Source organism: Eschrichtius robustus, chromosome 14, assembly GCF_028021215.1.
Source record: "Eschrichtius robustus isolate mEscRob2 chromosome 14, mEscRob2.pri, whole genome shotgun sequence".
NCBI classification, from domain to species: Eukaryota; Metazoa; Chordata; class Mammalia; order Artiodactyla; family Eschrichtiidae; genus Eschrichtius; species Eschrichtius robustus.
In genome coordinates, this window is record NC_090837.1 from 35224260 (window position 1) to 35241893 (window position 17634).

Genomic DNA, 17634 nt, shown 5'->3' on the forward strand with positions numbered 1-17634 from the left:
GTTACTGTTAGAGGACACAATTTCATTTAGTCAGGCTTTTGAGGAAGTGAAATCCTACAGCATCTGTACTCGTTTCCTATTGCTGCTATAACAAGTAACCGCAAATCTAGTGGCTTAAACACAAATTTATTATCTTACAGCTCTGGGGATCAGAAGTCTGAAATGGGTCTCACTGAGCTAAAATCATAATATCAGCAGGGCTGTGTCCCTTCTGGAGGCTCTAGGGGAAAATGCATTTTCTTGACAATTTTCCAGCTTCTAGAGGCTGCCTGTATTCCTTGATGCCTGGCTCCCCCTTCATCTTCAGAGCCGGCAATCACATCACTCTGATCTCTGCTTCTGTGGTCACATCGTCTTCTCTGACTTTCCTGCCTCCCTCTTTCACTTACAAAGACCCCTGTAATCACATTGGGTTCATCTGGACAATCCAGGATAATCTCCCATCTCAAAATCATTAACCTAATCACCTCTGCAAAGTCCCTTTTGCCATGTAAGGTAACATTGTCACAGTTTCCCTGGCTTAAAACATGGGCATCTTTGGCGAGCCATTATGCCACCTGCCACAGAATCTACCACCTCATCTGTGATAATGTTTTTTTAACCTAATCATTTTTGAAACTTTGTATGAAAAGTGTGTGAAATCATCTGCCCAGAGCATATCAGCTAAATGAGATCGATGTACGCATTCAGTGGTCCTGGAGACTTCTTTCACGTGGAGATGGACTAAAAAGGGCATCAGTTTCTGTGTTTGTTAGATTATTTTAAACTATTTGACTATTTAGACTATTTAAACTATGTTAGTCTATTTTAAGCCATTTTAAACTATTTTAAACTATTGGGTCTAGATTCCTCTTTGCCTATGTGTTATATATTTGCTGCTTTTTTAAAATTTAGAATGTTTAATATTCACTTAAACTTACACTAAAATGCCAATTCTTCATATCACTTGAAGACATCTTTCCAATATCTATATGTAAATACATACATTTTACACATTTGCAATTAACATGTTGCATGTATTTTTGCCTTTTGTTGTACATAATATAATTTTTAAATCAAATACTTGTGAGCACTAAGTACATGTCAGGCACTCTGTTCAAGACTGGGCATACAAAGTTGAAAAATACAACTTCTATGCTCAAGGATTTCTTACCATAGTGGGAGAGAGGAGGGATGCTGATGGTAAGAATTTTTATTTTTTATTTTTATTGGAGTATAATTGCGTTACAATGTTGGGTTAGTTTCTGCTGTACCATGAAGTGAATCAGCTATATGTATGCATATATCCCCTCCCTCTTGGACCTCCCTCCCACCCCACCCCCCATCCCACCCATCTAGGTCATCACAGAGCACTGAGCTGAGCTCCCTGTGCTATACAGCAGTTTCCCACTAGCTAGCTATTTTACACATGGTAGTGTATTTATGTCAAACCTAATCTCCCAATTCATCCCACCCTCCCCTTCCCTGCTGTGTCCACATGTCCACTCTCTACATCTACATCTCTATTCCTACCCTACAAATAGGTTCATCTGTACCATTTTTCTAGATTCCCCATATATGCGTTAATATACGGTATTTGTTTTTCTCTTTCTGGCTTACTTCACTCTGTGTGACAGACTCTAGGTCCCTCCACATCTCTACAAATGACCCAGTTTCGTTCCTTTTTATGGCTGAGTAATATTCCCTTATATATATGTACCACATCTTCTTTACCCATTCAAAAGGAAAAAACATGTTTAAAATATATAGAATTGCCTAGGCTTGGAGGTTGAATGATTAGGTTGTCAGGAAAGAGAAGAGTAGAAATGAAGACCAATTCATGGTTTGAAAAATTGGATGCATGTCAGTATCTCCAATTGAGATAGGTAATCTGGGAGAAAAAATATGCTGGGATGGAAAAGATGATTTAGTTCTAGACATCCTGAATCTGATGTGCCTATAGAATATCCAGTTGAAGGTGTCCCATAGGCAAGCCTTCACTTATCTGAATATTATTTAGGAGGATATTACAATAATTCAGACAAGAGATGATTGTGGTTCAGACTAAGCTAGAAGCAATAAAGATGGAGAGAAGTAAATGTATCTTTCTACCATATCTTTAAGGTGCCAGGTTGGTCGAAAGTCCTCAGGTGAGGAAGACAGAGAAGTGAAGCCAGCTGAATTTATGAGTCTGGAGTTCAGGAAGCTGTCAGGGCTGGAGAAAAGTTAGCTGGGAATTATCACGTAGAAGGTAGAGGAAAGTTTGAGTGAATGAGATCACATTGGGACATGTATGTTAGAAGGTGGGGCAGCACAGACCAGTTTCCTAGGTTACACAGATATTTAAGCACAGACAGGTAGCAAAGGAAAACCATGCTAAAGAGTCAGCAAGATCAAAACAGCGTGGAAGTAAAGGGAGATCAGGATTTCAAGAAATAGGAAAAGTTGAACAAGGTCAACTACCAAAGAGGGGTCGAGTTAGACCTGGAATGAAAAGTCTATCAATGAATCTGGCAATTAAGAAGTAACTATTTAATTTGCCAGTAGTTTCATAATTATCATAACGTATCATTTTGTATATATACATTGTATGCCTATATAGCTTATCATTTTAATAAATGCTTATTATTTTTAATGTCTAGCATTTTAATAAAAATATTGTGGCTATTAACGTATGCTAACACACCATGGTTAGAATACTGATTTCTCAATTATTTCACATTTGAATGTTTTTTACATTTTTCTCCATTATGAATAATGCCTTAAATGTCTTTTTCAATAAAATGTGGACAGTTTTTTCTGGTTAGTATTCCCAAATATTATGCACTCCTCTTAAATTCAAAAAAAAAAAAAAAGACGTGCAAGTAAATCTTAGTATCTTCAAATAGTTTAAAAATTCTGATTTTGAATAATTATTCTGCAGAGACTTGTTTGCCCTTTCCGTTGTTTTCAGATGGAGACAATCACAAACATTTGGACTATGGTCTAGCACAGAAAGCACACTTCCAAAGCCAGCATTTCCTCAGTATATTACATCCTGAAGTCCTCTATTGATGTAGCATTATAGTGACTAATCTCCAGAGGAATCTGTTTCCTTTCTCTACATTACAAACCATTTAACACCCATTAGTAATAGGTTTCTTCACTTGCAAATGACTAAAGTAATTTCCCATTTATTAGCTATTTTTGTTGACCTCACTTCACTAGAGATCCTCAATCTAAGTTTTATTTTAGCAATCACAATTCTCTCATCTAATTAACAAAAAAATTGGGCCACTGCCTCAGTGGCCTGCATTCAACCCTATTTTGACTGGCGATTTTCTAATAATATCTCATGCTCCTTTCCACCCCTGTACTTGTAACAGTAGTTTCTGTTCCATTGAGTTCATTCTCTTTCCCTAATTCTCTTTGCCCCCATTCTGCTCTGTTTGGTTTTTTTCCCCTCACATTTCTTTTTTTCTTTTCCTTTATTTACTTAGTAACCTATCCAAATCTTTCACTGTTACAAATGCCTCAAGAAGCATCCAATTACTTATTCAGTAGGAATTCCTGGATTCGCTGGGCCAATGGGAATGCCAAATGGTAAGGCTTTTTGCACGTTACCAAATGACCTCTAGAAAGGGTCCCTGAATTTTCACCCCAGAAGCAGTTTCCATTCTTGACACCCTTTTTAGTAGATTCTTCTCTATTGTGAGTCCAAGCCCACCTCTCTTTCTTTAACTTGGATGTAGAACTATGTGAAATAAATCAAATTTTTCTTCTACAAGGCAGTCCTTCAAATGTTTGATTAAAACTATTGTTCGCCCATAAGTCTTCATTGTTCTATCTTCAAAAGACCTAGTTCCTTCAGCAATTCTCTGAGAATAGGACATCAAGCTCTTTTAGCTGACAACAGACAAATTGTATTTTGTTCCAAGAAAAGCAGCATCTCTCTTAACTTATGGTATTATTTTGTGAACAATATTTCAGTTGAATTTGGACTTCACAGCACCCATTGAAAATCTTTGGATATGAATACCCTACTTCTATCAAGGTACCAGCTCGTCTGATAGCCATGCCAACCTGTCTCACACTCAGATAAAAATTGTGAGCCATTCATTCACGTGAAATCATTTTGACATGTTTCTCTTACCTTGTACTATGCGCTTAGGTGGTTTAACATAATGTAGACTATTATGTTTATCTTTATTAAATGTCATCTTATAAATACAAATGTGTCTTTCTAGCCCAGGGTCACTCCTTACTATTGTGCACAGTCTAATTCTAGAGAACATCATTTATATTAGTAGTTATCTTAGTTATTTATTTATTACCATAATTTTCCAGAAAATGACAGTAGAGTCTTGAGGACGGGACAGCTTGTTTCTAATTCACCCACCTAAAAGTGCCATTTGGATGACCAGAAAGAATGCTTCTGCTGTCAAAATTGAAGAAATATTAAATCTGAAATCCAGTATTTTAAATATTTTCCCAAGATGTATTATATTGTATATTGTATTATATTGTAAATGTATATTGTATTATATTAGACATAATAGTGTCTAATATATCATCATGGAAGTTGATGATTAAAAAACTGTTCAGAATAGGGCCAAAAAGAAAGGCTTATGCATACCACTAAAGACCATTCTCCAGTTTTTCTTGAAATTATTTATATACCATTTAGGAAAAGCCATTCAACCAGTTGTGAATCTCCTATTCAGTCCACATTTTTTATTTTGTTCAAAAGTGTGTCACTTTATTACAGGTATTATTGGGAAGGTTCATAATATACGTTTATTGGGGAAATTTTGTAAAATACATAAGAAAATAAAGAAGATAATCAAAATCACCCAGGGATAATCAATGTAAAGATTTTTGTGTTAATTGCTGTTCTTTGAAAATACTGATATCACTAAACCGCTGAATAAGCTCGCCAAAAAGAGAAAAAGAAAGCATAATATAAACACTATTAGGAATGAAGACAGGAACAGGGATAAATTTACAGTAGATATTAAATCTATCATAGGAATAGAACAGAAATAGATTTTATACCAATATATTGAAAACTTAAGTGGATAATTTCTTAGAAAAATAAATTATTCAAAACTCAGTGAAAACAAGAACCTTGAATACATCCATAACAATTTAAGAAATTGACACATTAGTTTAACATTTACTCAGAAAAAGAAAGACCAGACCCAAATAGTTTCATGAAACCAGCGAGAAAAAGGTAATCCCTGTCATATAAAAATTCTTCTAGAGATCTGAACAAAGAAAAGGTGCCCAGTTCATTTTAGGATTTCGTATAATCTTAAATAGATGACGGCAGTCTGAGAAAGGAAAATTGTAATGCAATTTCTCTCATGAACCTGATGCAAAAATTCTTAATAAATATTTCAATAAAATTAAATAATTATAAATAATGTAAAATAATATGACCAGACAGGATTTATTTGCTAATGAAAGGAGCCTTAGCATTAGAAAAAAAATATTCATATAATTCACAGCAACTAGGAGATTAAAGGAGAAAACACACGTGACTATCTCAATATACGCATAAAAGACATTTTATAATATTCAACAGCCATTAAGGATTTAGAAAAAAAGTAAAACAAACTAGTAATAGAAAAAAATTCTTAAAGTATATGTACATATGTATAGCTATAGAAACTTCATGTCATATCAGATCATAAAGGTATTCCTTTTAAATCCATGAAAATGATATACCTCTTCTAAAATGTGTTGAGCTAGATTCTGGCCACTGGTTCTTTTTTTTATTGTTATTGAGGTATAACTGACATATAACGTTATATTAGTTTGAGGCATACGACATAATGATTCAGTATTTGTATATACTGCAAAAATGATCACCACCAGAAATAGAGACACAGATGTGGAGGACAAACATATGGACACCAAGGGGGGAAAGCAGGGGCGGGGGTGGGGGATGGTGGTGGTGTTGGGATGAATTGGGAGATTGGGATTGACATGTATACACTAATATGTATAAAATAGATAACCAATAAGAACCTGCTGTATAAAAATAAATAAATTAAATTAAATTTAAAAAAAAAAGATGATCACCACCGTAAGTCTAGTTTACATCTGTCACCATACACAGTTAAAAAAATTTTTTTCTTGTGATGAGAACTTTTAAGATCTACTCTCTTAGCAACTTTCAAATATGCAGTGCAGGATTATTAACTATAATCACCATGCTGTACATTACACCCCAGGACTTATTTATTTTATAACCGGAAGTTTGTACGTTTTGACCATCTTCACCATTTCACACAACCACCACCCCCCGCCTCTGGCAACCATCAATCTGTTCTCTGTATCTATAAGCTCAGGTTTTTTTTTTTTCAATTCCACACGTAAGTGAGATCATACAGTATTTGTCTTTCTCTGTCTGACTTGTTTCACGTAGCATAATGCCCTCAAGGTCCACCCATGTCACAAATGGCAATATTTCATTATTTTTATGGCTGAGTAATATTCCATTTCATATACACACACACACACACACACACACACACACACATATATATATATGCATGCCACATCTTCCTTATCCATTCATCCATCAATGGACACCTAGGTTGCTTCCATGTCTTGGCTATTGTGAATAGTGCTGTAATGAACATGGGGGTGTTGGCCACTGGTTCTTTGATGACATTTTTCTGTTGACATTTTCTGTTTCATGTCTGTCTACAGCCCATCCTCTAGGATTTTCCCCTAGAAAGTTTCATTTGAGCAATAGTACCCAAATTCTGGCATGTCCAAAGCTCTTTTTACCTGAGTCTTTACATTGGAAAGAGCTTAACTAGACAGAGAATCGTTGGCTCCTGCTTTCTTGGCTCAATCTCTTATAGATGCTGCTCTGTTCTGCGCTCAGCTTACATGTTTCTGCAGGTAAGTCTAATGTCCACCTCATTTTCTCTCCCTTAACCTCATTTTATCTTTTTGCTTGACCACCTAAAGGATTCTTTTCAAAACTTTTTCTGAGACATTTCTTTACATTGACCATTCTGAATGACTTCTCACCGATAAAATGGTTACCTTTTCATTAAATAGATTTTAGACTTTTTATTTCAGAAAAGCTCTCTTGCATTATATTTTAAGATAATTATTCTATTCCATTGGTTTGACTTCCTTTGCGAATCACAGCTATGCCTATGTTGGCTATATTGCCTTGTTTCTCTAATCCTTCTTTATCCTTTTTATCTCTGCACCATTTCTTTGCTCTTTTCATTCTTGTTTTTTGTGTCCCTTTATTTACCTTCCTTTCCTTCAATTCTGCCAGTTCCTATTTCACATCCTCCAGCTGTCTACCAGCAACCTTCGTTTTCTCACTTTTTTCCCTGAGTTCTTATAATTCTGCTTTGTGATCTTCCTTTATAGCTGTAACTGCTTCATGAATTACTGTTTCTAATTTGGGTTACGCTTTTAAACTTTGTGGCCACATATTTTCCTGGTACATTTTCATTATTTATAAGAAATTTGTGGCTGCTGTTTTCCATATTCCCTATAGGACCTGCATGCATGTTCCTTTTATGTTACTCTTATTTGAACAAGTTTTTTGGTTTTTTGGTGTGTTTTTTTTTTTTTTACTATTCAAACAGTTTAATAAATCTTTTTTCAGAAGAACTCTGCTGGCTGTAAATCTTCACAATCGCACTTACATTTTAAAATTCAGAGACTTGGAACTATCACAAGAAATGCTAGAAGCCTACTAGATATACATTTTATTTCAATTTCATGGTACTGAAATTTCAAAGTACTTGTTTAGTACTCTCAATGTAAAATAGCCCTAGATCTTAAAGGAAAAATACAGTCAAATTTGAAATCAGAATGTAATCTTTGGGCAAGCTGTTAGGGCTTTAGTGATTCCTCTTCCATTTTGAGCTTTTAAAAGAGTGACTGTTTGTAATGAAAGTAGTAACCAACTAGTTCAGAAATAATAATAAAAATTCATTGCTACAAGTATGAAGTGCTCATAATTTGAAAGGGGACCAGTGAATTAAGCTGAACCAAGTCCGTGCCAACATATTTAAGAAACAAAGCAGTTTCTTCTAATACTACTTAAACTCTAAGTATGATTTTACACAGTTATACATTCTAAGTAGGGTAAATTCGTTGGGTAAATTAGTGGGTAAATTAGTTGGGAAAATTAGTTATACATTCTAAGTAGGGTAAATTAGTTGGGTAAACTAGTTGGAAAATTAGTTATACATTCTAAGTAGGGTAAATTCGTTGGGAAATTAGTTGGGAAAATTAGTTGAACAGTTATACATTCTAAGTAGGGTAAATTAGTTGGAAAAGAACCATAAGGATATAACATTTAAAATAGAAGCCTTCACATTATTGTAAATATTTCTCCTCTGAGAAGACAAGATACATGATTTTTCAAAAATCACAAATCTGAAGCAGGACTTAGTTCTGACTTCAATGATAGCCTGGGAGCGGCAACCTATGACCCTCTTTTGCTTCAAAAAAAAGTATAAGAAAGAGTGATGAGATCAACATTCACCGTTCTTGGATCTTCAGCAAATTCAGGATCAATGTAGAAAAATACTGGCATATCTACTCCCTCTTGTGGATTAAGCCTTTGTTCTTCAAAACAGAAGCACTGTGTTTTATTGAAATACTGTCCAGCTTCAAATGGTACAACATTGTATGTAGAAATTCCGATTACTGGTTTGTCAGCAGGAGTCTTAGCTTTATAAAACGCCAGTGCAGTCTCCCCTGGCCCTACATATATTTCTGTTTGCTGAGGTCTAAAGTTGCACTGGAGACTTGCATGCACATCTGCATTAAAGGTGACTTCAGTGATGCGATCCTTAACAGGTACCATGTTTTCAGTCTGGTCTGATGCATGACCTGCTACTGCCGATTCTCCAGGTCCAGCAGTCTGGCAGTAGAGCCGGTAGAGGGGCACGGCGGCGTGGGACTCCCCCAGCATGCCCACGGCCGCCGCGGCCACGTTAGTGAGTGTCTCGTTCCGCCGCCGTCAATCCTCCTCCTGTGCGCGCGTGAGGGGCTTCGTGCTCTTCGGCCGCCGCCGCGGCTGCACCGCCAGCCTCGGGCGCCTCCCTGTCCCGAGCCGTCTCAGCTCCCTCTCAGCGGCCCCTGTCCCGCTCCTCCCCGACCTGAGACAAGGTTCTACCCTCTCCGCAGCCCTGGTCCGGTTCCCAGGGCCACCCGCAGAGAGCGACGCGCCTTCATCCCGGAGGCCAGAGCCCTCCCATGGCCTGAACAAGTTTTTTTTTTTTTTAAGAGAATCAGAAGAAGGTTGGCAGTCATTTTTCAAGCATTCATGAACCAAGGGCTTCCTTTGCTGTTGCTACAGTTACACTGTTTCTTTATAGCATGGTGTATCTGTGTACTCACACATCCTCTGACTCTCAGACAAAACCTAGTTCTTTCCTCCCTCAGTTACTTCATGGATGACCTCGCAGGTTGCCAGTCACGTGGGGACAGAAATGATACAGTCATTTTTAGAAAGAATCTTTCTGGCCCTTAGTGAGATTTGCTCATTCACCCTCCACCACTTACATTAGTCCCTGCCCTTCCACAGTGCAATGCTCTCAGACTGAGGTCCTCACTTCGGGGGACGGTGTATTTGTCAGAGCGTTCTGAGCTCTGCTACTGCTAGGTCCCCTTCATACCTCTCATTTACCTGCCACATTACTATCCCTTTTCTCCTTGGCTTTCTGCCTGACTCCGATTTGGGAGTTTGTGGAGGTTCTGCTGGGTTTGCTGAAAATGTGATTTGTGGGTGATTCTCTTTGTTTTGTTGTATTATTGTTTTTTGTTGTTTGGAACGGCTGCCAGGAAGAGAAGTGAGAAAATTCAGTGGAAACCAGTCCTGTTAACATTTAGAAGTATTTTCCTCCTGTTTTCTTTCTATAAAGATGAGTTTGCATAAGGAAGCTCAGGTTATATGTATACCCATCGACCAAGTTAATCTTCAAAAAATAAAAGTAAAACAGAGTCAGCTTAGCATACTACTTCTTCATAAACCCAAGCTGCTTCTTCCGATGCTCAGAGATCTTCCTTTTAACAGCCTGTTCTAGGATACTGCTGCTTTGTAAACTCAAGCCCATCAAGCTGTTATCTTTTGGATGATTCAAAAGACTTGTCCATCGTCCTCTTTCCCCATCACATTTTCTTTGACAGTTTTTAATTACCCACCTTGATTCTGGGGTCCTACCGAAAGCTCTTTGTGTGCACAAAGATGTAATTTTGTAATTGAGCACAGCAACTTAAGTTGATTGTTTTTAGGTGTGCCCTCCTTTAAAAAGGAAGATGTCTTCACTGGGAAAATTAAATTATGAATTTAATAAATCTTATGATATTTTAAAACATTCTGCATGCTAATTTTCTAGGCAAAATGCTTAATAGTGGATCTTCATGCAGTAGGGAGATCACAGCTGTGATGACAAGGGAACGATATAAAACGGTCAGATTTTATAAACAAGAAGACTAGTCCTGACACCCAACATAGAACACATGCTTTAAATGATTTCGCTAGTAGCAATTACGCTATCATTACCCTCCCACCACAGCCTGCCAATTTAAGAGCGCTTTCATTGATTCATTCAGAAACGATTTATTAAATGCCTACTTTTGCCAGGCCCTGTGTAGATGCAAAGGATTCAGTGATGATCAGAAACAGACCTGATTCCTACTCTCATGCTCCTTATTATCAGTGGGGAGATAAATATTACTCAAATCAATCACACAAATAAATTTAAATTTACTACCATGGCAGGGGCTACTGTTGAATTATGCTGGGAACTCTTCCCTGTCTGCAGTCCTGGTTGTCCCTTTCTTTGCTGGCAGGAACTGTGGCTGACTTCAGATTTCCATAGGACTAGGGCCCCTTTAGATTCTAGGGGATGGGCAACTAGTATTTCTTAGCACTACCCTAAACATCTTGCGCCTAAGATCAGACTGCTGGGTCCCTGAGCCAAAAATGCTTATTCCCTGCCTTCCCTCCATGCAATACATCCCTCGTCCCTGCCCTGTTAGAAGAGTGACCAGTGGGAAGGCAGGTCTCTCCATAGTGAGTTTAAAACTAAGAGGCAACCCAAGCAAGTGTCTTCAAAGATACCAAGAGTGTAGTAGCCCAAGCACCTTCTGAACCCTCTGCTCGTAAGTAAAAGCCTATTCCAAGTGATCAGTTTGCTCAGTACCTACAAAGGAGATTATGATACTGTGATAGCAGATTGACTTAAGAAGTTGGGGGAAACAGTGGTTGGGATTGGGTCTGAAGGAAGACTTAAAGTCAATTAGACAATGAGCCAGGGGAATCAGGCAAAGGCAGGGAGAAACAAAAGGGTCAGAAATAAATCTAGTGTGGTTAGGTCACCAAGGTGGTGCAAAATGAGTCTGGGAAGATATGCAGGACTCTATCAGTCAGGGTCCTGGAGGTAGTGTCTAAAATTTGAATCTTTATATCCTTGTTTGTGTGCGTAGAACAGCAGGAGTGGGGAGAGATGATATCCACGTTGCCTTCTGAAAACATCCCTTTAGAGGAAGTGAAAAGATAAATAAAATGAAAGAAGGAGAACCAGTTAGAAGACAAGTATAGCATCTCAGGTGAAAGAAAATGGTGACTGGGGCTAGGATGGTGACGGTTATGTTGAGGCAGGTGGATAGTTTCCAGAGATTCCCAGTCTATAGGACTTGGCGATGTGGAGGGAAAAGGAAGTGTCCGGAATGGTACCTATGTCTCTGACTTGCATAAAAGATGGTGTTCCCATTCACTGAAGTAGGGAGTTCGAGAAGAGCTACAGTGGGGTGTGGGCAGGAAAGGGGGAGGAGAAAATGAGTTTGATTTTGAAGGTGCTGCGTGTGAAGTGCTTCAAAGAATCTAAGTAAAGTTGTCAGGTACCTGAAGTTCATGTGGGAGATCTGGAATGAAAATACAAATTTATTTTGAGAAAACAGAATTTTTTTGAGGTATGGTTGATTTACAATGTCGTATTAGTTTTAGGTGTTCAGCACAGTGATTCAGTTTTATATATATATATATATATCAGTTTATATATATATATATATATATCAGTTTATATATATATATATATATTCTTTTTCAGATTCTTTTCCCTTATAGGTTATTACAAAATCTTGACTATAGCTCTCTGTGCTGTACAGTAGGTCCTTGTTGATTATCTGTTTTATATCTAGTACTATGTATGCGTTAATCCCAACCTCCTAATTTGTCCCCCCTCCTTCCCCTTTGGTAACCATAAGCTTGTTTTCTCTGTCTGTGGGTCTATTTCTGTTTTGTAAATAAGTTAATTTGTATCTTTTTTTTTTTTTTTAGATTCCACATATAAGCAATATCATATGATATTTGTCTTTGACTGGCTTACTTCACTTAGTATGATAATCTCTAGGTCCATCCATCTTGCTATAAATGACATTATTTTATTCTTTTTATGGCTGAGTAATATTCCATTGCATAAATACACCACATCTTCTTTATCCATTCCTCTGTCGATGGACATTTAGGTTGCTTCCATGACCTGGCTATTGTAAATAGTGCAGCTATGAACATTGGGGTATATGTATCTTCTCAAATTGTAGTTTTCTCCAGATCTATGCCCAGGAGTGGGATTGCTGGATCATATGGTAGCTCTGTTTTTAGTTTTGAAAATACAAATGTATGAGTCATCTGCATACAAGAGGTTTTCCTGGAATTCAGATTTCTCTTCACCGTGCTTCTTTTTCTAACCTTTCCAATTTGCAGATCCTTTTCTTTGATAGAGAAAATGGTAAAGTTTGAGAGTTTGATGTTTAGTCCTCCTCCTCCCCTTTCTCCTCCTTCATCATCATCTGTTCACATTACACCATCTGGACCACGTCTCAGGATTGTCCCTGTTCTTCTGTTTGTTCCAATTCATATCTTTCAAAAAGCCTTTTTTTTTTTTTTTTTTTTTTTTTTTTTTTACTGTCCCTGGCTTTTTTATCGCTTTTATTATTTTTTAATTCAAACTTCATTTAATTCTGGGTTTTAGCACTCTTGGTGCAATTCCTGTAGATGCTCATCACTTACGTGTATTCTCCCTTGATTGTGAACCCATCTCTCTTGTTAGAAACAAGTTCCTTTAATTTGAGCACTTCAAAACCCTCCTTGTTCAATTCTTTTGGTCTCTTTAAAGGCTTTCTTCTTTTATTCTCATCTCAACCATTTGCTGTTATATCATCAAAATTAAGGTTTGGGATCCTACTTTCCCTCTTGAATCACCTGTCCTTTCATACTATCTAATCAAAAACAAGTCTCCCCTTGTTAATCAACTATACTCCAATATAAAATTAAAAGTTAAATAAATAAAAATACTAGTCTCCCCCTTCCTCTCTTCCTCCTTCTTTCCCTTCCTCTTTCTTCTCTTCTTCTTCATCTTCTTCCTCTTGCTCTCACTCTCTCTGATTTGGGGGGTTTTTCTTACTGAAAATTAGCCATGATTAAAAACCAGCACAAATGGTTCTTCAGGTACGTCTACAGTCCATGAGTCCTCAAGGATTTTCCAAGTTTGGGGTTATCTTTACACTTTCCCCACCTCTCCCTATCTACCTTTTACAGAATTTATTATATATAACAAATTCTTATAGTTGCAACCATTATATGACAATATTTCTATGACAACTTAATAATTTTATTAAGATTTATTAAGATATCTGCAAACCATAAAATTCACCTATTTAAAATATACAATTCAGTGGTTTTAGTGTATTCACAGAGTTGTGCAAACATCACCACCATCTAAGATAAGAACATTTTCATCACTCCAGTAAGAGACCCATTTGTATTCACTTCCTAGTACACTGCCCACAAGCCTAGGGCAACCACCGAGCTACTTTCTGTCTCCATAGATTCTGCCTGTTCTGGACATTTCATATAAATGGGATCATACACTCTGTGATGACTTCTGTCAATCAGCATGCTGTTTGCAAAATTCATCCATGGTATAGCATGTGTCAATACTCGATTTTTAATGCCAAATCATATTCCATTATATGGCTATATCACATTTTTACATCCATTCATCAGCTTATGAACATTAGGACTGTTTCCACTTTTGTGTTTGGGCTCTTGTAAGACTGGTTCCACTTTTTTGTTTGGGGCTCTTGTAAATAATGGTGCTGTGAACATTTGTGTGCAAGTTTTCGTGTGGACACGTGTTTTCATTTCTCCTGAGTATATGCCTAAGAGCGAAATTGCTGAGTCATATGGTAACTCTATGTTTAACATTTTGAGGCAAATCAATCATTATTGCTTTTTCTTTATCATTTCTCATTAGAGGCAGCCATGCTCTCATTAATTCAGGAGGGGAGAACTGGGGGCTTGATTTTGCATGGTGACAAAGTCAAGGAAAGCTTAAACAGTCTTTAAGCTAAAATTGCTTTGCTCAGTAACACTGTCCTTGTCTATTGATTATCCAAGACTTGTGTCGCTGTTGTGATTGCATATTTTACTTGGTAAAGCTGGATTTTAGTAAATGAGACTGCTCGAATTCTGTGAAGTAAAACGCTTGAGAGAGGAAGCTGCAACACTTCCTTTGCCCATCTTGGAAATGAGACACTTTCACTAAATAAGGTTCTTCTGGGATGTTTTCTATGGAAGTCATTTTTTAAGAAAGAAAAGGTGTTTGCCCAAAGCTTTCTAAAACATGTTTAATTCATTTGAAGAAAATTAATCGATTATTAAAGAATGTGACTTTTTTTTCTGAAAGAGAATTTGATGACCCGAGGACAGATATCTATTGCTATCTTGCTTCTGGGTCTCCGTCTGTGGGAGCTACCAGAATGTTGTATCCAACACAATGTTGTGTGTGTCTGCACACTTATCTTCAAAATTGTAAAATGCATCTATCTTTCCATTCACTGGTCAGACAAGCAGGTTTTCTTTTTAAAGAAAATTGCAGAGATCGCTCCCCCACGTGGATTTCTCCTTGACAAAATATATATTATCCACTAATGTGCTGCAAAGTGAATCAATAGCCCAAGAATCCACCAAGCTAAAGAAAGACAGCAAGGTAATTTTGCGGGGACCGTGAACAGGCAGGACATTATCATTGCAACTGCCCTGCCTACTGAAACTTCGGTGATAAGATCTCTTTGGTGATAAGATCTGAGTTTGTTAACTGTCTTCATATGAAAGAAACTGTAAAGTTGCAGGTCTAGAGTTGTGAGCCATGGGCCAACCGCTCCCCACCTCCCAAGTTCTGTGTTTACTGCCTTACTCACACACTTTGCATCGGCAAATCACAGGGAGAAGCCAAATGCTCTCAGCTGCGCTAGACCAAATCAAAGCTGAGATGAATAATGAACTTACTTTTCCATAAAGACATTCTGTTTGGCATTTCAGCTAATAAGGTAAGCTAATGGCAATTCTGGGCTATGGAAAAGAAGATAAATAGTCTCTTTGTGTTTGTTTTCTGTGCTAATCCATAATTTTTCTTTTAACATACTGGAGTTAATGTCATGTTTCATGATGTCTGCGAATTTGGGATGAACAATTTCATAAAGAGTACCCACCCACCCCCATCAGTGTGCCCTTTTCCTTTGATTTGGTTGCTTATGGTACCGGAGGGGATGAGGGAGAAATCCAGCTTTTTAGTAAGAACGGCATCTGTATAATAATATTGTTATCATGTATAATGCAAAGTGAATTTAGCTTAAGAGCAGAATAGGTAGAGGCAGCAAAGACAGATAAAATGATATAAGCCCTGATCATTGAATGTAGTTAGCGTGATATATTGTAAATTAAATGTTGAATACGCTCCAAGGAAAGCAGCATACATACTTCGTGTTGGTTTCTGAGTCATTTCATTTCTAAGTACATGTTATTCTAGAGAAGGTAGTAATTTTCAATTGCTAAAATTATTCCACAGCTTCGGTTTAGGTGGGTTTTATTTTGTAAGACTGTTTTAAAAATAGCAGCATGCCGGTAATGTGCATTTTCCTTATTACTTTCTTGATTTACTGTGGCTGCAAGGATTTCAGTTCGTGTGGAAAACGTACTTGTTTGTCCACTGAAGTTCAGGGAATAAAAAAACATCAGACCTCTGTGAGACTTTCATGGCTACCTTGGCTACTATATCTTAAAAACAAAATGTGATGAAACAGCTATGAGATTGGGATTTCTTTTTGTGATCCAGCTTTTCAGGGTTTAACACGGAGATTTTTCTTTTAGTCATATCGGAGCACAAATCCCTGAGACTGGCAAAAGCTTAGCAAGATGGGGTGGGGAAGAAATTACCATCTTTTCTTTTCAATAAGAATGACAAAAATGAAAAATAAGATTTCTGTTTTCTGGGCTCATTGCTATGTCACCTGAAAATCAGAGACTCTGTTCTCTCAAAGTAGGTGACCTCAAAAGATATTTCAGAAGATCTATTCAAAACAGCCAAAGTATGTGGGAAATTTCGGAGAAATGGAAAGGAAATGGTTCTCCTTTTCCTAGCTAATTTTCCCATTTTGTTTTTATGCATGGGAGGTGAGCTGTGACACCAGATATTTTTGTTTCGTGGAAACCTTTAAACATTGCAATCAGACTCCCATAGAAAAGGAAGAATTTTTCTTCTCCCTTCCTCTAAATTGTTCACAGTATCTGTTTTTCCTAGAAGCATAAGGAGATACTAAGTTTGAGCAAAAGGACCAGCCACTGCTAAAGACTTAGTTCCACTTACATGTCCCCCATGTGCCACCTACAAATTTTAGGCATTTCTCTGGAGAAACCTCTAATTTAGCAAACCTATGAGAAGTAGGAGTGTAGCATTTTAGTCTACCACAGCTCATTTTTAAGAACATATGTTACCTATTCATACTTCAAGGTTTTAAAATATGTCCATTTCACGGCTTTTCCCTGTGTGGGGGACTGTTGGAAGCTCAAACATGGCGGACTGCTTGGGGTTTGTAAAGGTGTTTGTCTTCTTTTCCTCTTTCTCCCCTTCCCCTCTCAGACCTCATTACTCCAGACCATCCTTGACTGTCCCATGCACTTTTACTGCTTCTTTATTTCTGACATTTTCCCCCCATTTCCCTTCTCCCCAGCACCACTGACCCAGAGCCTGTGGGTTGCACTGTGTCCATTTGGAAGTTGGAAGAAATGAACAAACTAGAAAGCAAACTTTGATGACCCCCAAGTTGTTGTCTTCTATTTCCTGTCATTTATACAATAAGAAAACTTTGATACCAGCCTGACTTTTTTATCCACCACTGCCACCTAAAACCAACCCGATGATTTCAATATGCAGGGTTTTTGACCAGCATCCTCTTGGTGATTCTTTTTGTCTACAGTGGTCAACCCACTCACCCTTCACCATGAGATGCAAAGTTCCTAGTCCTTCCAGGCACTCTTAGTGATGCCAGATGAAGGCAGGTGTTACAGACTGACTCATTAACTCTTTGTGTTAATTAATGGAGAAAATCTAGAGAAAGCAGCGCCTCTGCCTTCCCTTCACACACACACACACACACACACACACACACACACACACACACACGTGGCAAAGACCACGAAGCAGCCATCCACGGAGGGCAGTGGTAACCGAGGCAACAGTGTGGTCACAGATGGCCCGCCATCCTAACAAGTTCTTGGCACACGGCGAGGAGGCTTAAGCAGAAGGCAGCAAACAGATTTGTTCCCAAATACAT

The 17634-nt window shown here is 37.7% G+C and overlaps 1 protein-coding gene and 1 pseudogene across 5 annotated transcripts in view; one reads left to right on the forward strand and one right to left on the reverse strand.

The window, feature by feature from the left end:
• Positions 1–17634, forward strand: part of DLGAP1 (DLG associated protein 1) — an 846176-nt gene that overhangs the window by 547175 nt on the left and 281367 nt on the right. The gene's annotated exons all lie outside the window — the stretch shown is intronic.
• Positions 8453–9212, reverse strand: LOC137776400 (cytochrome c oxidase assembly protein COX11, mitochondrial-like; annotated as a pseudogene).